Here is a 23,250-nt window from a genome sequence, read left to right as displayed (position 1 = left end):
CCTGAGAGTAACACTTGTTCTGCTCAAGGGAGACATAGATCTTGGGTAAACCTGGATTTCAGAGCTTTCCCTAGATCTTTGCAGTGGCCCTTGAGGTAGGAAAGAGCACTCTTTGTCTCGAGATTCACAAATGTTTGAGTTCTGATTTTGGAGTGGGCAACGCAAGCTCTTAAGTGAGATTTACTACACCACGTAGAGTTACCTTGTGTGGCTCTTCATTGCATAGTAAATCCCGAGTAACGCAGGGCAGTGCAAATCACTGCCTTTTATTCATCTGCCCTGGGAAGGAGTTTCTAGGGTGGACCGTGGGTGTTTCCACGCATACACCAATGGTTTTGGTGCATTTCCAGATTTACTAACACGAGTAACCCTGGGAATGCGTCAAATGGTATGTCTTTCCAAAGGAGGTGTAACGATGATAAATATGTTTATTTCTCCTTATCTGTTCCTCTTCCTCCGTGTGCTGCATTCTGTTCTATCACTGGGATAGCACTGTGTTGTAGTTGTTGCAGGCTGTTTGTCCCTGAACCTGCTCACGGTGCGTCTCATTATTCTGTCACTGGTGCCAAACTGTGCTTGACTGAGGGTCTCTGATACCACCAGCCTTCATGTGGGTTCTCTTTACATTTTATTCTGGGAAGTATGCATCTTTTAAAAAATGTGTTTTCAATTTTGTGCAGGTACAAAGCCTGCATTGCTATTAATTGGATACTTTTAGGAATTACTGCATCACTGTCTACATGTCAAATTCTTTAAACTGGAGCAGTTATGTCTTCATAGGAGGGGATTTTGTGGTTTTAATTTCATTTGTATTTTAAATACATCCAGGAGAACACAGCTTCATGTAGAAGGTGTATGTTTGTGGTGCTTGGAAGAAGTTCCCACTTGCCGCTCTGATGTTGGGGTGCTCTGACCCCATGTCTCAGTCTCCAGTTCTCTCCCCTCTGTGTTCTGATTGAAGGAAAGCTGCATCCTATGAGTCCATGTCATTTCTTGCATAAGGCCTGCAGCCTCTTACTCCGGTTCTTCTGGTGAGGTAATGATGAGCGGAGGCTGAGGTTTATTGCCCCTGCCTGCGAAGCACTCTCTGCCTCTGTGTCCTCCATTTCTTATAGCTCGCTAGCGCCAGTGTTGGTAAAGAGGGGATTTCCAGCCCAGGCATGCTGCCACCCTCTCTTTATTTAGTTGTTTCTTGGTCTGTTTGTCCCACCTGTCTTTTGTCCTGCATTTCTGAGCTCTCAGGCTCCAGTTACAGCCTCTGAGCCTCCATGTGCTGTTTGCTGATAGGTATCAGGGATTCATATGCCTTACAAAGGTACGCTGAGCTGTGTGTGTAGAGAAATGTATCCAGTTGTTATTCTCTTCAATAGTGCTCTCTCCCTTGTAATGCTTCACTTGCCACTATGTATGCAGCATCTCTCTTATCTCTAATGTACTCTGCTTTCCTCACTTTGCAATTTTTTACCACTCTTTTCTCTCCTCTCTGGAAGGTCTCTTCCTCCCTTCCCTGTAATATTTCTCTCCCAGAAAAAAAGCAGTTTTCTCTGCTCACATCTACCCCCTCTTTTACCATTCTGTTTCACCCATGTCGGCAATTCTGTTTTCTCCTTACTCTCCATTATCTCACTCTTCTCTTTCTGCTGTTTCTTCCTGATCACCACAATGCTTTTTGTCTCTTTGTTCTGTAATGTTTCTCTCCTTTCTCTTCTCTCTGTATTGCCTCACTGTCTTGTCTCTAATGTTTCTCTCTCATATGAAATGCTGATTTCTCCTCTCTATGTAACACCGTTCACTTCTCTCTTTCCGCAAGCTTTTCTCTCCTTTCTGCAATATTTCTCCCTTCTTATCCATTTCTCTCTTCGAGGTTGCAATTCTGTAACCTCTTTCTGGAATTCTTCCCATTCCTCCCCCTCTAAAATGCATTTCTTCTTCTCTGTCATATCTTTGATCTTTCTCTCTCCTACTCTGTGATTCTTCAACCCTTTTATATAACTTTTCCCTCTCTCTCCCTCTCTTCTGCAATGTTTCTCTCCTCTCAATTAATCAATCAGATATTTATAGCGCACTGCAAATCACCCGCGAGGGTCTGGAGGTGCAGGATACTCTTCTGGATTCCTGGAGCAACAGTGCTGTCCTAAGTTGCAGGGGGAGGTTGTTCTAAGCCTTGGCTGCAGGTGCGAGAAGGAGCGCTCTCTCCTGTTGGCTTGACGGATCCACGGGGTATCTGCGTGGGAGAGGGAGCTGATTGAAGGTATATGAATGGTTTATGGAGGGTCAGGTCTTTGTTGATATACGCTAGCCCTTGCCTGGGCTGGGCCTTGATGGTGTGAGTTGGCATCTTGAACTGGCATCTCTACTAAATCAGAAGCCAGTGTAGCTTCTTATGATGTGTTCTGATGTGGGTCCTTCGAGGGAGGTCAAGTATACTTCTTGTGCTGAGTTCTGTATTGTCTGGAGTATTTTCAGGAAGTGTGCAGTGATTTCTATGAAGAGCGTATTATCGTAGTTCATTTTGCTGGTGATGAGGGCCTGCGAGACGGTCCTTCTCGTATTTGCTGGGAGCCACCTTAAGATCTTATGGAGCATATTAAGGGTGTCGAAGCAGGCGGATAAAACTGAGATCACTTAATTCTCCATCAATAGCTTGCTATCCAGGATGATACCAAGATCGCAGGTGTGGTCTTTTGGGGCAGGGGGTGCCATGTCTCCGGGCCACCATTTGTTGGTTGATGGCGAGGTGTTGTGCCCAAAAATTAGAATTTCCTTTTTTTGTGTTGAGTTTGAGACAGTTGTTCTTTATCCAGTCCACAGCATTCATCATGTATCTGTGAAGTTAGCTTTAGTGGTGGTGGGACCTTCAGAAAGTGAGAGGATAAGTGTGGCTCAATAGTTAGAGCGGCAGACCCTGATGCAGAGGTCTGGCCCGGGACCAGGGTTCAATTCCCGCCTCGGCGGCTCTTGGGCTCAATCTCCCCGGACCTGATAATTCTTGCCTCGGTGCCTATTCTAATGATGGAGTCCCACTCTGCAACTCTGGGCAATAGCTTGCTTAATCTCCACAACGGCCCCCACAACGCTAAGGATGCCTTTCCTCCACCTTGGGGGTGCCCAGGAGTGGACACCTCACAGGTAAAGCCAGGATGGGTTCCACAGCGGTATTCGTACAAGCGCCTTGAGACCCTTGCGGATGAGTAGTGCACTATACAAGTATCAATTTACAATTTACATAAGCTGTGTGTTATAGGAGATGATATTGAGTCTGTGTGAAGAGGGCCAGTTTGGGCTCGTCATGAGCATGGGAGGAGTTAAGTAAGCGCTGAAGATACTTCTTTTCCTCTATTTGTAAATGCTGCGTATCAATAAATCCCCATACCTTGCTTCCAAAGAGAACTTTGGCGCATTACATAGACCTGTATTATAATAATAATAATAATAATAATAAAGGGGCTTATAAAGCGCCTGGTTACGCCATCCGGCGTGTCCCCGTGCTGTGGAAAAGAGTCTGAAGCGTGACAGTAGGTCCACTCTCATGGAAGAGGCTATTGAGAGAACAAACGAGTTTTAAGAAGTCTCCTAAACCTGATCTCTGATTGTATAATCCTAGCCTTTGTGCAAAGTTCATGATCGACCCAGAGCAACTAGCTAATGTACGGCAGTTCTCCTCTAAAAGATCTTTAAAATTTAGACGTCCATCAAATAAACTCCCCAGGTACAAGAAAGAGTGCACCTTTCCCAAGCGGTGAGAACCAATCATGTAATCATACTTTTTGCTTGTTTTTTTGCCCACTTCCATAATGAACAACTTGGATAGATTGGGGGACATATCTAAGTTTTCCATAAACCAAACCAAGCTGTCTATCAGACCCTGAAGCCTTTTGGGTGTACGGGCAAGGAGAACCGCGTCATCCTCATAGAGCAGGACAGGGATCCCTCTTGAACCAATCCTCGGTGTGTCAACCTTTAAAGTGCTAAGTGCCTGATCCAAACTATTTATGTACAAAGAAAACAAAAAAGGGGCCAGGATACAAACCTGTCTGACCCCACTTAAGCATGGGAAAGGGTCGGTGGTACTTCCCTCCTGGTTGTATCTACCTGTGGGGGTAGTGTTCTGATGCAAAGCTTTTAAAATGTTAATTAGTTTGGGGTCCACGCCAAGGCAACCCATGATTGCCCATAATTTCCTACAGTTAACTCGGTCGAAAGCCGCCGTCAAATCCATGAATGCCAGGTACACAGCTTCTTGGCTAGCAATAGTGTACTTGGCTACCAGTAAATATAAGTTAAGACATTGATCGGTAGTTGACTTACCTGGCCTAAAGCCATATTGGGTGTCAGTTATGATGTGCTGATCCTCAGCCCAGTCCATTAGCTGGCTGAGGATAACCCGTCCTAAAACCTTTGCTGACACATCAATTAAGGAAATGGGATGGTAACAAAGTAGGCTATCCTTGTTGCCTTTTTAAAAATAGGAACAATTGTGTCTGTGGACCAGGATGGCGGCATACCTATGTCTACTGCTGCGTTAATGACTCTGGTCAGGATTGGTGCCCAAAGATCTACTTTGCTCAAAAAAAGATCAGGTGGGATCCCGTCAGGGCCCGGGGCCTTGTTTCGGGTCAGGCCTTCAATCCCTGCCTTGATCTCATCCAGAGTGAAAATTATCGGGTTGATGGTCTGCCGTCCCCCGTCATCCTCAGACTGGGCCTCAGCCAAGCAGTGATTATAGAGCCCATAAAAATGCTCATGCCATAACTCCAACAGGATGTTATTGGCTACCCTGGGTTTGTTTGCCTCTTGGAAGCAAGGATCGTTTATAACTTTCTAAAAGGCAGTTGTGTCCTTTAGCTCTATTGCTGCCCCTAGGTCCTCCCAAGCCTGCTGTTGTAATTTGGATTTATGGCCTTTTACTGCCAATTTGTAATTTATCCTGCACAGGGTAACCCTGCTCTTGTCTCTTGGGGAGGATTTTAGAGCAACTTTCATCTCTCTCAAGGCGCAGGAACACTGTTGGTCAAACCACCTTGGGTCATTCGATCTAGCTTTGTGTGTTGTGGTCCTGAGCAGACCATCAATTAATTGGGCAACACCCTCTAATGCCCTGGGTCTAAACAGTCTGCGATGAGGTGTTCACCATCTTTCACTAAAGCTCTATAAAAGGCTTCGCCTTTACCCTGTGACCATCTCAACCTCCTGCCTTGGGCTGTGGCATATGCCACCCCCCACCACTCTAGGTGGGTTCTTGGAGAGATTTAGCTCCACGAGGGACATGACTAGGGGATTATGGTCACTGAAGATACTCAGACCCATTTTTTAAGTGTTTTGGAAACAGAGATGAAAACAATAAAAGAAACACTTCCTCTGTCTTTGAATGTGGGATGTACCATTTTATCCTTCCCAACTTCATCCTTATCCATGGTGTGTGTAAGGGCATGTGTGTTTAGTAACTTGCATAGCACCCTTCCCTCCTTTGTATGTTCCATTTGCGGGCCCTCTTCCAGAGTACACAATGACCAATCCCTCTGTCAACTTTCAGATTTGGACACAGATGGCAGTTGAAAACACCAGATAAAACCAAATGAGGTATCGACGCCCCATGCTCCTATTTGCAAGCGACCCTACTCTCCAGCTCATTCACTCTCGCTGTACTCTGGCCCCGTAAAAATCTCATTATAAAAATTAATAAAAATTAACTTGTGGCCCTTGTTATAAAACCTTAGTCCCAACATGAAGTCTGAGTTCCAACCTAATTCAGACCATCTGCCCTGTAACCTGAGATCGACATATATAATCAATCCTCCCCTTGCTCTCCCTGACACTACCTTGCACGCTGGCACAAAATAGATTTTGTAACCCTCAGGTGGAAAGTGCTACTCTCTACTTCCCATGTTTCCTGTAAACAGATGACTTGGAATTTCCTAATCAGACCCCCCAGGATATAACGGCATGAAATAGAAAATGTAGCGGCCCAAAAATGGAAATTTAGCGGCAAAAATATGGAAATTTAGCGGCAATTTTATGACATTTTATTTGGCCAGCCTGCCCCCCCCCCCGCAGCACACCCTATGCGAGCCGCCAATGAGAGCTCGCTTTGAGAATCGTACGTAACAATTTCCACCTCCACACGAAGTCCTACCCATTAATGCTACACTTGAGAAATGCGCTAAACGTTTTACATGCTACAGATCATTAAGTGAAAGCAATATGATTATACAAACAGCTAAATGATGTTCTCCAATAATGCTGTATTTTCCATACATGTTTCCAAAATACGTAAAATTTCCAGGACATAAATGCATTCCTCCTTGTCATTATTAAAACCTTGTTTTTTTGTAGGCAATGCTTGATAAATCATAATTTTACTGACAAACTAAGAGTATATTATTTGCATATTTGACGATTACCACTCACATGCAAGCAAACGTTCAAAAGGCTTAAAACAAAGGGCCAAAAAGTTGATCCATTAGATCTGTCGGTAGATTTTAAAATATTTTGCTAACTCATCTCTAGAATGTCTGGAATAGTTCAGATGAAAATTCATCACTGATACAATATTCCCTGGTACCTAGAAGATGAAGTTGAGTTATTTTTCTTTCTTTTTCCAGAAGCCATGATTTGTAAACAAATACAGAAGTGTGCTCAGAAAGTTGCTTTGGACTTTCCAGGAGTGGGAGGATGGGTGGGGGAAACAACGGGTAGCCGGCACTTTTGTCTGGATTTCGCAAGCACTTTTGTTAAAATGGCTGCATTTTTACAAAAGTGCTGATTTCGCGGGCACTTTTGCAAAAATCGAGTCATTTTTACAAAAGTGCCGATTTCGCGGCAAACCGCGAAATCCTGAAGTATCTGTATAGGCCTGGGTACAGGTAGGACCATTTACTAGGGACTTACAAGTAAATTAAATGTGCCACTTAGATGTAGCACAATTTTACCAAGTTTTAAGGAGAAGGCACAAATACTTCAGCACTGGTTAACAGGGGTAAAGTAAACAGAGTCCTAATGTGCCAACAAAAACAACTTCAGCACAGTAAGGGGGTGAAGTTTTAATGTTTAGGGGATGCTGCACCAAGTTTGCGAGGTTAAACAGGCACCAAACAAGGAATCTGGCTTGGATTGTAGCTCTGTTCCTCCAAGTGAAACGCAGAGAGAGAGAACAAACCAGCCACTGGCTATAGTTAGGTGCAGCATATAATCCTCAAAAGATATGCTGTAATATGGCCACAATCTCTGGTTTATGTAAAAGTGTGTGGAGTGCCAAGAAATATACACAACTCTCTGGCTTTCATGTTAAACCTATAAAGAGATATTAAAGCCTAACATTCTTTCAAGGACCTAAGCAAATACTCACTTCTAGAAGAACTCAACACACTCAGTAGAAAGCATCTGCCCAAATCATGAGTCAACACTGCTCAGCACATACAACACCATTCTGAAAGGTCACATAGACTCAAATTCCACAAAGAAAATAAGATCTTTCAAACTCAAACCCCATGCCTTGATAGATTAAAGGCCATATCGAGCTCACTCAACTGACTTCACTCATCGTCTCAGCCAAAAACAACTTCTAAAAATTACCCACTAAGTCTCAAACAGAAGGTAAGCACTCTTCAAATCAGCTAGATACTCTGTCAAATTCGTTTCAGATGTGCCAAGCTCTCACATAACTGACAAGAGCAATGCCATCAATCACTTGTTCGTGACAAAATAAATAGGACCAAAACACACATCAAATTGACCACAGAGCATTCATCTTCCTTCTAATCACTCCTCCATTCACCCTGAAATGGATGATCTTCAGAATTCTCGCACAAACTGACCTCGTCGACTCCCTTAAAGTCATGTCCTACGTAGATTACATTCTTCCCTCATTTATTGTGAAAACTTTCTAAGGAGCTGGTTTCACATACCTCGGCGGTATGATAAGTGTCTCCCTCATTCACGGAACCTTTGCAGACAACCTCAAAATAGGACACCTTATCCCCTTTCCAGGAGTGGGAGGATGGGTGGGGGAAACAACGGGTAGCCGACACTTTTGTCTGGATTTCGCGGGCACTTTTGTTAAAATCGCTGCATTTTTACAAAAGTGCCGATTTCACAGCAAACCGCGAAATCGATAAATCCTGGAGGGTCTGCCTAATATAAACTAGCCAGTCTTCATTTTTGAATTTGGCAGATAAACCTAATCTGGTCCAGAAAACTATTTTAAAATCTCGCTGGTTATGTCTGTCTACGCTGTATGATATGGGATAGGATTGAGATCCATGAGGTTCCATGTTTGGGTGATTGTACTCCTGCGTGCAGGGTGCCAAGTGCTCTAAGTGGGTTGGGTGTACAACTTCCTCATTTAAACTGGCCATGACTGTTCCTCCCAATTCTATATTAATATCATTGTTCTCATGTCCATAAACACCCTTAGTTGCCCCCAACAAGCCCTGTCTGTCGATATCATTTAAATCCCTTGCATTATTGAGGGGGGCATATTGGCTATGTACTGGGACTGTGAGGCCACCCCATACGTTCCCACCACATGCCCCCTGTATTCATTACGGTTGTTCGGGTTCATCATGTGTCTGTAAAAGAAACCTTAAGGGAGCATTTTAATACTTGAGCCACCCTCATCTTGGTTAAACCCCTTACTCTGCGTGAGCAGGTTGTGTTCGAGCTCGGGGTACCTTAAGTTCACAATCACGCAGTCCCCTGGGAAAACTTTCCTGGAATTGCCAATCCAGGACACCCTTCTAGCCATTAAAATGTTCCTTTGATTGGTAATGTTAAAACCTACATTCCTACTCATCCAGTGCGCTGCCTTATTGATCAACATTAAGGGGGAATCTTCTCCATCGCTCGTACAGGCCGGGGCACCTGTCAGGACCACTGTGTATGGACATGATGCGGGTGGTCGATCTAGAAACAGCAAATCTGGGGTGCCCCGAGCGCTGTAAACTGGCATCTCCCCAGAGTTTTGGTTTGTGGAGGCTCTGCCCCCTTTGTTAGTGGGGTCTGATTGTTGGACTGTGATGTTACCTTCCTTACCTGCCCTCGAGTGCCTGTGACCCCTGGTGTTAGCATTTATGCTACTTGAGTTTCCTTCCGGGGGATCTGGGAGCGGCACTCTGCTCGTCCCATCCTGTATGCCCGAGGGTTGTTCATTGGCATGTCCCACCCCTTCCCCTCTAGTCTGGTAGGTAGTGTCCCAGAACGGCTAGATAACACCGGTTGACCTCAATAGTTGGTACACTATTCTGTGTCAAAAACAGCGACAATGTTTCTTCTATACACTTGATTATGACTAATAAGGGCCCCAAAAAAGCAGTTAGCATCATTTCCATCCTTTTCCAAAGCTCAGTGTCCACTCCCTGCCCCGCATTGTCATCTTCACCGTTTTGGGTCATTTGATTGTCTACAGTGCCTGCTGTGTCAGGGAGCCTAATTACTTTGGATGCTGGCCTGAGCTTTTGTTTCTGTTTTTGTTTAGAGTTAGAAGACCCCCCACCCCTGGCTCGCTTTACTGGAGCCAGGTCTCTATCTGGTGGCTTTTTGGAGCTATTACGTTTGTATGCCCTTTTTGAGCCAATGATAACCTCCCTACCTGAAGTTGAAGAAGTTACATTAAATGCAGTCAGTGTAATCAGTGCAATGGCCCCAGCCCCCTGCCCTGCCAGTAAGCCAGAATCAGTGTCTCCTACAGTATCCCTTGCAACATTCTCTGCGAGGCCACTTTCAACAGACTGCACCTCTATGAGTTCTTGCAACAGTGGGGATGACCAGGGGCGGGACAATAGAGGTAGCTCTTTCTGCGTTGTGTCTACCTCCCGGCATAGCTAAACACAAGAGAACCCCGTCATTGGGGGATTTAGTCATAGGTAAACCGCCCATAGACAAAGGGAAAGTCTTTTCTCCATGAGCTGGATTTGGTGAACCAGTAATGATTCAGCTCTGATTAAAAAGGCATCTAGAGTCCCCGTGACCCCCCGTGACCCTGTTGCCTTGCATTTGCTCATTCTGCAAGCAGAATGTGCTTTAACACAGGACACAAAAGACAGTACCTTTTATGTCCTTGTTTGGCCACCCTGGAATCTGCTTTGCAGTCAAAGAGTTTATCTTAGTGCCTAGATGTCAGGGTGGTGGCCCAGCCCTGCCTTGTCCTGTCACAGACGGGCGCAGACGGGCCCGCCCTTGGCCCGCATGCGTCCCGCACTGCGAGAGCTGGAGGCAGCTTTTATGTGCCAGCTGGCGCGATTATGACGCGGCTCCGGCCGCGGTTCTCCCTGGGCTGTAGAGTCCTCTGGTGCGGGCAGGCAGGCAGGGTCAAAAAAGCAGGTCAAACTCTCCCATGCAGCGGGAGCTGGAGGCAACTTTTATGCGCCGGCTGGCATGATTATGACGCGGCTCCAGCCGCAGTTTCCCCTGGGCTGTAGAGGCAATGATCTGGGAGCCCAATTAAGGAAGTACAATCATAAAGCCCGAGCCTAGCAGAAATAAAGATCCCAGCCCTCCTGTTTGCTGATGACACCCTACTGGTATCCAAATTCCCTATTGGTATTCAAAATCTCCTAGACCAGTTTTGTGTCTTCTGTGAGCAACGAGGGCTTGAGATTAACCTACAAAAACCCAATACATGGTTTTCAATCCCAGATATACAACCTGCCTAAATCGGTCTCTGAACGATGCTCTCCTTTAGAGGGTCCACACCTTTGAGTATTTGAGCCTTACTCTGACAGAGAATTTTTGGTTAACATGCTCAGATTCACAAGAGCATTTTAAAGCTTAAACACTATGAAGGGGGCGTATTGATGGGTTTCAAGGGTTCCAGCTTTTGACCTGTATCCCTGGCCATCCAAACGTTTAACCTACAAGCATTAAGCGGGTCCCTCAATGGGGGAGAACTGTGGGGACATGAGAGGGCCACTGCACTGGAGGTGGATGAAAACCAATTTATATGATCCTTGACAAATCTCCCTACCAGGACCCTACTCCTGCCATTGCAGCTTGAGCTAGACCAAAGATCTTTCACTCATAGAACTTTGCTGCATTGGAGACGGCTATGGCCCTCAGCCGACCTCGGTATGTATTGAGTGGGATAGGATGAGCTGCTTCAGCTGCCTGAAGTCTCCAGAATGCCATGGTTAGGGCATATTAAGAACTTCCTGGTAAAGATGGGATGTGAACACCTGTGGACTAATCTGGGAGCTATGACTGGAATGTCAAAGGCTGCTCTTATGGAGATGTATTGGAGGGGTATAGATGGAAAATTGAGTAGGAATAGGAGTATGGGCACTTTGACACTAGCACTCCTGGAATGTAATTTAAAGAGGCCTTACGTATGGAAGAATACATGGACTCCATTGAACCCCCACTGGCAAAAACCCTGTACATTAGATTTCAATTCAGGACTTAACCACTGCACACTTTCACTGCTAACTTCAGGCTACATGATATAGATCCCAACCTGACCTCCCCCTTTCGTCTCAAAAGAAAGAATGCACCAATCACATATTCTTTTTCTGTCAGTATTATCAAAGCTACAGAGAGAAGTGGATACTACTACTTTGTCCGAGTATGGGGATTAGGGAGATTAGCGTTGTTTCCAGAATCCATATAGCCAACACAACACCCTTGGTCAGGTTAAGTTCCTGCAGTTGCTGTTGTTATTGGCAAAGAGTTGGGATGCGATTACATGGAGGGCTCGGTCAGGTTGAACCGAGTGAGGAAAAGTGGGTTGCAGATGTGGTGGGATGGGACATGGCTGAGGAGGTCTCCCTGAGGAGGTGCAGGCAAAATGAGAGGGCACATGAGGACATTGAGGTGTGGGTGAGACTGATGTAGAGGGGATACATTCTCTCTGTACATCAGATGATGAAGTGCCCTTGGCCACTAATGAGGCATAGAACGAGTCTGCTAGGTTTATGGGCAGGGAGGGATTATAGGAGGGGAAGGAGTGGGTTGGTATTATGAAGGGCATGTGAATATGTAGGCTGGGCAGATCATCAATGCGATGTGACATGGTGGACTGTAGCTAGTAGTCGGGTACCTGTTGGTACTGGTTTGTACTGTTGAAACTAACCAAACCTTTTGTCTAAAAAAATCCTCTATTACACTGAATATTTAACTGTAAACCTTCATGAAAGTTAAGAAGCCATCATAAGCTGTGCTTTATTTTCAGATGACCAGAGAAGACTAGGATGCAAAGAAGAAACCAAACCCTAGTGTCTGAGTTCATTCTTGTTGGGTTTTGTGTTACACGGCTGATCGATGCTCTGCTCTTGGATGACCAGGGAAGACTAGGATGGAGAGAGGAAACCAGAGCCTGGTGTCGGAGTTCATTCTTGTGGGTTTCCGTGTTACACAACTAACCAATGTTCTGCTGTTTGCACTCTTCTTCATCTTGTTCCTTGTCACTCTCCTTGCAAATGGTCTCATTATTGTGGTTATCCTTGCAGAGTCTCGGCTTCACTCTCCTATGTACTTTTTCATTTGCAACTTGTCCTTTTTGGATCTTTGTTATTCCACCACAAACATACCGACATGTCTGAAAGGTTTTCTCTCCAGAAAGAACACTATTACATACCCCGGATGCGTAGCCCAAATGTTTCTGGGTCTGTCCTTTGGAGTCACCCAATGCTTCCTCCTGGCAGTGATGGCTTGGGATCGCTATGTCGCCATCTGTAACCCCTTGAAGTACCCGCGCCTCATGAACAAGTCCATCTGCGTGAAGCTTGCCACCGCTACCTGGATTAGTGGGTTCACCCTTGCACTACTGCAAGTGTCTTGCACAATGACTGTACCATTCTGTGGGCACACCAAGATTAACCATGTTGTCTGCGAACTAGTAGCATTGTTACGCTTAGCCTGCACAGATATCCACTTCATCGAGGCTGTGATTGCTGGGATCTGTGTGGTTGCTCTAGTGGCTCCGGTGTCCCTGATCATATTCACTTATCATCAGATCATATCAACCATCCTCAGACTGCCGGCATCTAGGAGGCACAAGGCCTTCTCCACCTGCAGCTCTCACCTCACGGTGGTGACCATGTTCTATGGGACCCTCATTGTGATGTACATGAGACCCAGATCAATGATTTCAATAGAGAAGGAAAAGGCTGCCTCTGTGTTTTACGGTGCGTTGACGCCAGCCCTCAACCCTCTCATCTACAGTCTAAGGAACGAGGAGGTCAAGGGAGCGGTGACGAAACTGCTGAGAAGAAGCACAGCTGGCCACAGGATGCAGGGGTAAACGATGACAATTGAAATGGAAGATGTGTTACAGCAAAATTCTCACCAGAAGGGGCTGCACCTCCAAAAACCTACTCATGTACACTAGCTTTTCTCCAATACACAAAACCTTCAATTTTCTACATCCCAAAGTTGTATGATGTACAATATATCTTACATGCTTACGTTGTCACGCCATCAGTTATAGAAACTTCAAGGCAGATTTATCATTGGATTGCATTGCCCTTGTGTAACAGAAAGTGTCACAAGGGCAACACAATCTTTAGGTCAACTTTATCGAACCACACAAGCCACCTTGTGTGACCCTGCGTCGCTTGTTAACACAAGGCAGCGCAAGTTGATCCCTTGCGTTACTCTGCACCAGGAAGGCATTAGATGGATTTTTTCACGCATCCACCGATGTATTTTTGTGCATTCCCACATTTACCAAGATAGGTGAACCTGAGAATATATCAAAATGCTACGCCTTCCCAATAAAGGTGTAACAAGGAAAATATCTTTATTTCTCCTTGTTTTCACCTCTTTTTAAGTGTGTTGCATTCTGCAGGACATTGAGAAAGAGGAAAACACCTCTATAGATTGATTTTGTACAGGATCTTGTCTGCAATGCATGACACAAGTTTCCTGCAGTAGCACTAGACTGAACTGCAAAGGGAGGGCAGGAATGTGTGATATGTTAGTAAATATGGTGCATTCCTGTCCTCTACCTTTGATGCAGCATAGTAAGTGATCTTGCTCTGCACTGCTTCAAATGGGTTGTATGTCAATACAACATGGTGTTTACACCACACTACCATTACAACACTGGTTTTACAACGCAAGTCGTTACCATGACTTGCGCTGTAGGGTGCTGGACTTAGGAATAGTAAGATTTACTTTTCCAACACCAGCCTACATACAGTAGGGAAGGTTAAATCTACTATTCCTTAGCCTAGAGCGCCCTCCAGCGCAAGTCGTGCTAACGACTTGCGTTGTAAAACCATCGTTGTAATGGTAGTGCGGTGTAAACACCACGTCGTAATGGATGTTCCCCCTTCAAATGATTATAAATCTGGCCATAATATAGTAGAACACATCCCATGGTGCTAAATTGCATTGAGTGAGGGAGGAAGCAACAAGGAGCCATATTTACTAAACCACGGCCTGCTACTGTGTCCCTGTGCAGGTGTACAATTGGGGTGCCTAGCGCAATGGACACCCCTTCACACCATAGTTCACGTGTATGTGAGATGTTTGGTATCGTATATGCTACTTACTAAAGGGGCACTCTTGCAATTAAAAATACTATCTTAGACAATTTTGCATGTGTGAAATATCTGATCAATTTGGATAAATAAACATATTTCTCCAAATGGATGCCTGTTTCGAAGAGGTGTTGCACTTTGTTGCATATCCTGGTCTCTCAACTTTAGTGGATATGACTTTGTGTCAATATCAATATCCGTCGAGGCTGAAGATCACCGTATTTAGTGTGCATCCTGTGTTTATCTTGTGGTCGCATTGTGAGGAGGAGGAAGGGTAAAGATGAGCATTAGTTATATCACCGATTAGTTTCTCACTTAGTCAAGAACTTGCTTGAGTGCCCATGTGCCATCCTCTGCTCACATATATATTATATGTCTTCAGTGGTTTAACTCTTTTAGATTTTGAAAAAGCACACACCCAGGCAGACTTAGGCTACAAAGAACTGGCTAAATCATAAAATATTTGTCACATAATATTTGTGTGAACACATTAGGATAAATACACAAAGAGAACAATAGATACAACAGACTGTTATGATATCAAAAAATATTTTTTTAATTTCAAATCCATTTAAAACATGATAAAAAAGATGAGTTAATAAATATCACTTGAATATATATGGAGTATGGTGTTATAAATTTGATGCATCGATATTGAATAACAATTCCATAATATAATATAAAATCAGAATCAAAATCAAAAAAGAAGAAAGCAGTTAAGATTCAGTTTTAGAGATATTTCTCTAAAGTTTTGTTGGGCTTGGGCTGTGTCAACGCGTTTCGACAATCTTTTGTCTTCATCAGGACTTTTTAAAATATGCAGCCACTTTTTTTCTTCTAGACAAAATAAAACAGTATTTAGATAAATATTTGGCCAACACTTTCTAGGTTACAGTTAACAATTCTTATTTTAAATAACCGAGAGTGACCACTACATTGCAACAGTACATAACAGTCCATTTATAATTAAAAGGTATTGTCTATCCGTTCTTAAAAAATCAAACATAAATTCATTTCCTTTGCCAGACTTGTATTTACATATATGATAATACAGAATCGTAGAAACCAACTGAGCGTATTTATTTTATTACTTATGACTGTATTACTTTATCTTCCTCTATATCTAAGTTCTAGAGAGACCAGATGGGTAACCGTTGTCTCAAGATTATAGAAGAAGCAGGGGGAATTCAGGTATATGTCGAGGTAGGAGTATTTTTATCTACACATGTTATCTAATCATTAGGGGTTTATTCTTCATAGACAGGCTCAAAGATCATTATAAGACTTGTCTTCCTAGTCTTCTAAAAGTGCATTATTAAGTCATCAAGCAAATCACAGTATATATTCACCATCATTCAGTCGCAGCTATTCGAGAAACTTGGGTTGGGAGTGAGGCACCTTTTCTTTGTTGGATGAGGACGGTATGTGATATCTGTTTGGTAAAGAGGTAAATCGTTTTGGGATTGGAAAGTTCTTGATGCATATTTTGGTTTTCTTAAACTAAATCGGTTTCCAAATTTAACCCCTATTTTCTTGATACATATATCATTATCGGAGGGTTTACCTGGTATGGCAGTATTCACTGCAAGCTTCTCACTCCCTCCTCTGTTCAGTTTTAATGAGTCTTCAGCGTTAACTAATGCCGTGACTCAGTTTCTGTAGCCGTGAAAAACTCCGTCACTTGTTTATTTGTTCACAAAAAGGGAAAGTTCCTGTGTAAATATGACAAGCATAAACTCAATCTATTTATTTTGTCACTCATGCTGTTTATCAGTCTCAGGTAATATTCACGTTTATCATTTTCTTTTCTTTCATAATTTACCTTATTTGTCAGCTTTAGTTGTTGTGAACAAACCAGAGCGTGTTGACGGCTCCGTGTCTATCAGGAGCTATGGTTTGTAGGGACGTGGTTCTGCTTCGCCCTACCTCGCGTCTTACACGAAGTTTCGGTAGAAATTAGAGATACTAATTGTTTCACTCTTCTAGGGTCATTCTAGAGTAAGGGAGAGGGAAAGAGTAACAGTTATTTGTTATTTATCCCTTGGGGTTGGTCAATGATAGATCCAGGTATTTATGAACCTTTCACCCTAGTCCCTTGGCATTTTGTTTACCTGGCGGCTTTAGTCCGGTTTAATGAGCGGAAGCGGAGACGTCCGTGTGTTTACTCGCTTTTCAGAGTCCTATCGTCGCACGTTATCCCCGCAAAGGTAACAATTGCGTTGAGCTCGATACCGGTTCTAATGTGGTAGTGGTCCAAGACTCTGGGGGTAATATAACAAAAAAGAGGATATTATCTATCGTGAATATTATATAGTTAACAGAACGCTAAAGATCCCCAAGGTGGAGCCTTGCTAAAGCGGCTTCCAGTTCAAAATAGAGCCCACTACAGGTATGGCACAGAGTCGAGTCGGCTCTTACCGTGTTCGAGATAGCGGGATTCGGCGCGTCTCCTTCCGTCAGGGCTTCGTTGAAGCCCTGACGCGAGGTAGGGCGAAGCAGAACCACGTCCCTACAAACCATAGCTCCTGATAGACACGGAGCCGTCAACACGCTCTGGTTTGTTCACAACAACTAAAGCTGACAAATAAGGTAAATTATGAAAGAAAAGAAAATGATAAACGTGAATATTACCTGAGACTGATAAACAGCATGAGTGACAAAATAAATAGATTGAGTTTATGCTTGTCATATTTACACAGGAACTTTCCCTTTTTGTGAACAAATAAACAAGTGACGGAGTTTTTCACGGCTACAGAAACTGAGTCACGGCATTAGTTAACGCTGAAGACTCATTAAAACTGAACAGAGGAGGGAGTGAGAAGCTTGCAGTGAATACTGCCATACCAGGTAAACCCTCCGATAATGATATATGTATCAAGAAAATAGGGGTTAAATTTGGAAACCGATTTAGTTTAAGAAAACCAAAATATGCATCAAGAACTTTCCAATCCCAAAACGATTTACCTCTTTACCAAACAGATATCACATACCGTCCTCATCCAACAAAGAAAAGGTGCCTCACTCCCAACCCAAGTTTCTCGAATAGCTGCGACTGAATGATGGTGAATATATACTGTGATTTGCTTGATGACTTAATAATGCACTTTTAGAAGACTAGGAAGACAAGTCTTATAATGATCTTTGAGCGTGTCTATGAAGAATAAACCCCTAATGATTAGATAACATGTGTAGATAAAAATACTCCTACCTCGACATATACCTGAATTCCCCCTGCTTCTTCTATAATCTTGAGACAACGGTTACCCATCTGGTCTCTCTAGAACTTAGATATAGAGGAAGATAAAGTAATACAGTCATAAGTAATAAAATAAATACGCTCAGTTGGTTTCTACGATTCTGTATTATCATATATGTAAATACAAGTCTGGCTAAGGAAATGAATTTATGTTTGATTTTTTAAGAACGGATAGACAATACCTTTTAATTATAAATGGACTGTTATGTACTGTTGCAATGTAGTGGTCACTCTCGGTTATTTAAAATAAGAATTGTTAACTGTAACCTAGAAAGTGTTGGCCAAATATTTATCTAAATACTGTTTTATTTTGTCTAGAAGAAAAAAAGTGGCTGCATATTTTAAAAAGTCCTGATGAAGACAAAAGATTGTCGAAACGCGTTGACACAGCCCAAGCCCAACAAAACTTTAGAGAAATATCTCTAAAACTGAATCTTAACTGCTTTCTTCTTTTTTGATTTTGATTCTGATTTTATATTATATTATGGAATTGTTATCAATATCGATGCATCAAATTTATAACACCATACTCCATATATATTCAAGTGATATTTATTAACTCATCTTTTTTATCATGTTTTAAATGGATTTGAAATTAAAAAAACATTTTTTGATATCATAACAGTCTGTTGTATCTATTGTTCTCTTTGTGTATTTATCCTAATGTGTTCACACAAATATTATGTGACAAATATTTTATGATTTAGCCAGTTCTTTGTAGCCTAAGTCTGCCTGGGTGTGTGCTTTTTCAAAATTGTTGTTTCCCTGACCCAGGAGTCGATCCTTAACAGGGGGTCCCTGATACCTACCCAAGGTTAACTCTTTTAGATGGCATATCTTCAAATAACTCAGGAATGTGGTACAATGGGAGGATAGGTGGGTAGGATGAGACAAGTTGTCTCGATTGCTTATATCCAATATGCCAGCATTAATAGTACTTGCTCTTCCTAACACAGGCTAGATTCACAAAGGTAAACTTAGATCAAAAGTCTAAATTTAGACCTAAAGTCTATCTGTGCTCGTTTTAAAGTTAGACTTTTAGTCTAAGTTTAGACCAAAAGTCTAACTTAGACCAAACGTCTAACTGCACTAGTAGTAAAGACAGACTTTTGAACTAAGTTAGACTTTTGTTCTAAACTTAGAACAAAAGTAGTAACGTTATATTTTTGGTCTAAGTTGGACTTTAGGTCCAAACTTAGGGCCTGATTCACAAAGTTAACCTTTATCCAAAAGTCTAAGTTTAGACCTAAAGTCAAACTTTGTGAATCAGGCCCTTAGACTTTGGTCTAAGTTTACCTTTGTGAATCAGGCCCTTAGACTTTGGTCTAAGTTTACCTTTGTGAATCAGGCCCTTAGACTTTGGTCTAAGTTTACCTTTGTGAATCAGGCCCTTTGACTTTGGTCTAAGTTTACCTTTGTGAATCAGGCCCTTAGACTTTGGTCTAAGTTTACCTTTTTGAATCAGTCCCTTAGACTTTGATCTAAGTTTACCTTTGTGAATCAGGCCCTTAGACTTTGGTCGAAGTTTACCTTTGTGAATCAGGCCCTTAGACTTTGGTCTAAGTTTACCTTTGTGAATCAGTCCCTTAGACTTTGGTCTAAGTTTACCTTTGTGAATCAGGCCCTTAGACTTTGGTCTAAGTTTACCTTTGTGAATCAGGCCCTTAGACTTTGGTCTAAGTTTACCTTTGTGAATCAGGCCCTTAGACTTTGGTCTAGGTTTACCTTTGTGAATCAGGCCCTTAGACTTTGGTCTAAGTTTACCTTTGTGAATCAGGCCCTTTGACTTTGGTCTAAGTTTACCTTTGTGAATCAGGCCCTTAGACTTTGGTCGAAGTTTACCTTTGTGAATCAGGCCCTTAGACTTTGGTCTAAGTTTACCTTTGTGAATCAGGCCCTTAGGCTTTGGTCGAAGTTTACCTTTGTGAATCAGGCCCTTAGACTTTGGTCTAAGTTTACCTTTGTGAATCAGGCCCTTAGACTTTGGTCTAAGTTTACCTTTGTGAATCAGGCCCTTAGACTTTGGTCTAAGTTTACCTTTGTGAATCAGGCCCCTAGACTTTGGTCTAAGTTTACCTTTGTGAATCAGGCCCTTAGGCTTTGGTCGAAGTTTACCTTTGTGAATCAGGCCCTTAGACTTTGGTCTAAGTTTACCTTTGTGAATCAGGCCCTTAGACTTTGGTCTAAGTTTACCTTTGTGAATCAGGCCCTTAGACTTTGGTCTAAGTTTACCTTTGTGAATCAGGCCCCTAGACTTTGGTCTAAGTTTACCTTTGTGAATCAGGCCCTTAGGCTTTGGTCGAAGTTTACCTTTGTGAATCAGGCCCTTAGACTTTGGTCTAAGTTTACCTTTGTGAATCAGGCCCTTAGACTTTGGTCTAAGTTTACCTTTGTGAATCAGGCCCTTAGACTTTGGTCTAAGTTTACCTTTGTGAATCAGGCCCTTAGACTTTGGTCTAAGTTTACCTTTGTGAATCAGGCCCTTAGACTTTGGTCTAAGTTTACCTTTGTGAATCAGGCCCTTAGACTTTGGTCTAAGTTTACCTTTGCGAATCAGACCCTTAGACTTTGGTCTAAGTTTACCTTTGTGAATCAGGCCCTTAGACTTTGGTCTAAGTTTACCTTTGCGAATCAGGCCCTTAGACTTTGGTCTAAGTTTACCTTTGCGAATCAGACCCTTAGACTTGGGTCTAAGTTTACCTTTGCGAATCAGACCCTTAGACTTGGGTCTAAGTTTACCTTTGCGAATCAGACCCTTAGACTTTGGTCTAAGTTTACCTTTGCGAATCAGGCCCTTAGACGTTGGTCTAAGTTTACCTTTGCGAATCAGACCCTTAGACTTGGGTCTAAGTTTACCTTTGCGAATCAGGCCCTTAGACTTTGGTCTAAGTTTACCTTTGTGAATCAGGCCCTTAGACTTTGGTCTAAGTTTACCTTTGTGAATCAGACCCTTGGACTTTGGTCTAAGTTTACCTTTGTGAATCAGGCCCTTAGACTTTGGTCTAAGTTTACCTTTGTGAATCAGGCCCTTAGACTTTGGTCTAAGTTTACCTTTGTGAATCAGGCCCTTAGACTTTGGTCTAAGTTTACCTTTGTGAATCAGACCCTTAGACTTTGGTCTAAGTTTACCTTTCTGAATCAGGCCCTTAGACTTTGGTCTAAGTTTACCTTTGTGAATCAGGCCCTTAGACTTTGGTCTAAGTTTACCTTTGTGAATCAGGCCCTTAGGCTTTGGTCGAAGTTTACCTTTGTGAATCAGGCTCAACATTTTTTGCATAAATGCAAATGGATTCTATTGTCAAGTTAAAAGCTTTAAGAGACTAGGCCAATAACAGAGATATAAACCCGAAACAGCAAAGTTGCAAAAAATCTTAAATGATTTGTGTGGTAAAAATATAATGAAGCCAATCAAATCTTCCCCATGGGTCATGCTAATAATCAAAAATGTACTGCATGTATCTTTGTGTTTTGATCGAAGGAGTTTAAATAATGCCATGTTGGTAGATCATAAACCCATTCCGAATACGGATAACGTGTTGTCTATACTGGCAGGAGCAAAGTCATTTCCAATATTGACCTAGTGCCTGCTTGCCATGAAGTAGTACAGGAGGAATAAAGAGGCATTCTACTACTTTTGTTACACCTTAAAGGATGTACCACAGCAAATGGATCCCATTTGGCTTCAAGAGTGCAATATCAGCCTTCAAGTGAGCTCAAGGCAGACTCTGAAAGAAATCAAAAAAGCGATTGAGTTCCAAGATGATATTTTGGTATTTAGTGAGGAAGTGGCTCAGAATCCTGAGAATTTCTTTAGAGCTTTATTGGCGAGAGGTCTAACAGTCAGGTTGGAGAAGTGTGTGGTTATTTGTGATAAACTGGAGTACTTGTGTCACATAAATTCCAAAGAAGACATTAAACCCAAAATGGAGGATGCTGCGGCAATTAAGCCGAAGCCAGAATCCAAGGAACAATGTACATATATCTGAGGCCTTATTGAGTTTTATTTTAAGTTTGAGGAGGAATATTCAAGTAAGACTGATCCTTGAAGACTTTTATTAAACAGAAGTGTAGAATTGGAGTGGGGCGATAACTTGGAGAAGTTATTCAGGTTTCTGAAGGATGACAATATGAGAATGCCATGGTTAAAACTATATGTTTTAGGCCAGCAATGTTCTGCAGCAGTAGATACTAGCCAATGTGGTCTAGGTACTCTTTTAATACAATACAATCACTAAAAAGAATGGGATGTGACATGTGGGTATGAGCACAGAAGGCAAGCAGAAAGAAAATGACTCCATCATTGAGCATGAATTGCTGGCATGTAACTGGGAAGTGGAATATTTCAAAGGGTTTTAAGGGGGGTGGAGATTCATGATGAGGACAAAGCAAAACCCTTTGGTTAACATGTTTTAGCCAGAAGGATAGAGAACATTATTGGCTGTCTAGGTTGTCCTCTAAATGTCAGTGTTTCCAGTTTGAGAATATTCCTTGCAAACAGTATCTTCACTTTAACAGGCCAACACATGAGTTATGTTGCAAAGAGGGTTTACACTTAGTCTGGGCACGAATGAGAGAGAACTGTGAGTAATGATATTTTTTTTAATGAGAGTAAAAGAATATATCAAAGTAAGGTGTGACAAAGAAAACTGAAGTGACTCATTGAAGGAAAAAGAAAATTAGAATGGGTTAATGGTATTCTAGAGAGAGGTGACAAGATTATTCTTCCCCCGTGTAGAAGGAGTATGAGCTTCCGAAGGAGACATAAAGGACACCCTTTTATGTCAGACATAAAAAGACTTCAGGACAATTTCTGATGTCCTGGACAAGTTGGCAAGGTCGACAAGTGGGTGTGCAATTGGAGTTACAAACCAGAAGAAGTTTGGATTCCTGAGGCCCTGAACACTGCATTCGATTAGATGTGGTAGGACTTTTCCATGTGCCAAAGCAGAGGAGTGTTTTTGTCATTACCATTTTCCAAATGACCTAGACTGAAAACTGTGCAGTGACTCCAGATAATGTTTTGGACAATGTGTTTTGCAGGGGGGTCTTGTGAATGACTCATTTCTGATAATGGGTACTGGTTTCTAGTGATATATTTGCTGAGCGTTAAGCAAGGTGTTGCATATGTCACAAGAGGATTGCAGTTTATCATCCCAAAGCAAATAGGCAAGTTGAGTGATTTAATCATTTGATAAAAGAGGCTGTACATCTAGAAGTGAGAGGTGTTATTATTTGGATAACACCACTGCAGGCAAGTTTTCTTTCATTGAGCATAAATGTCATGCCTGGTGTTACTCAATTTAGTCTTTAGAGAGAGCAAAATTCGGGATCCCAAGTAGAACCATGCCAGCTGAAAGACACAAATAGAGCTTCTAGAGATATGCATGACTCTAGAAGCAAGATCAATGAAGAATTTAGGAAAAAAGTGGAAGAGTACAAGGATGGAATGACAACTTGTTTGTGAAAATGAATCATCAAAGTCTCAGTTAAATTGCCTAGTGTGGGTGTTTGAGTGTGCAT

The sequence above is a fragment of the Lissotriton helveticus genome, chromosome 6, assembly GCF_964261635.1.
Source record: "Lissotriton helveticus chromosome 6, aLisHel1.1, whole genome shotgun sequence".
NCBI lineage: Eukaryota > Metazoa > Chordata > Amphibia > Caudata > Salamandridae > Lissotriton > Lissotriton helveticus.
The sequence above is the reverse complement of the archived record's forward strand: the minus strand, read 5'-3'. Positions refer to the sequence as shown.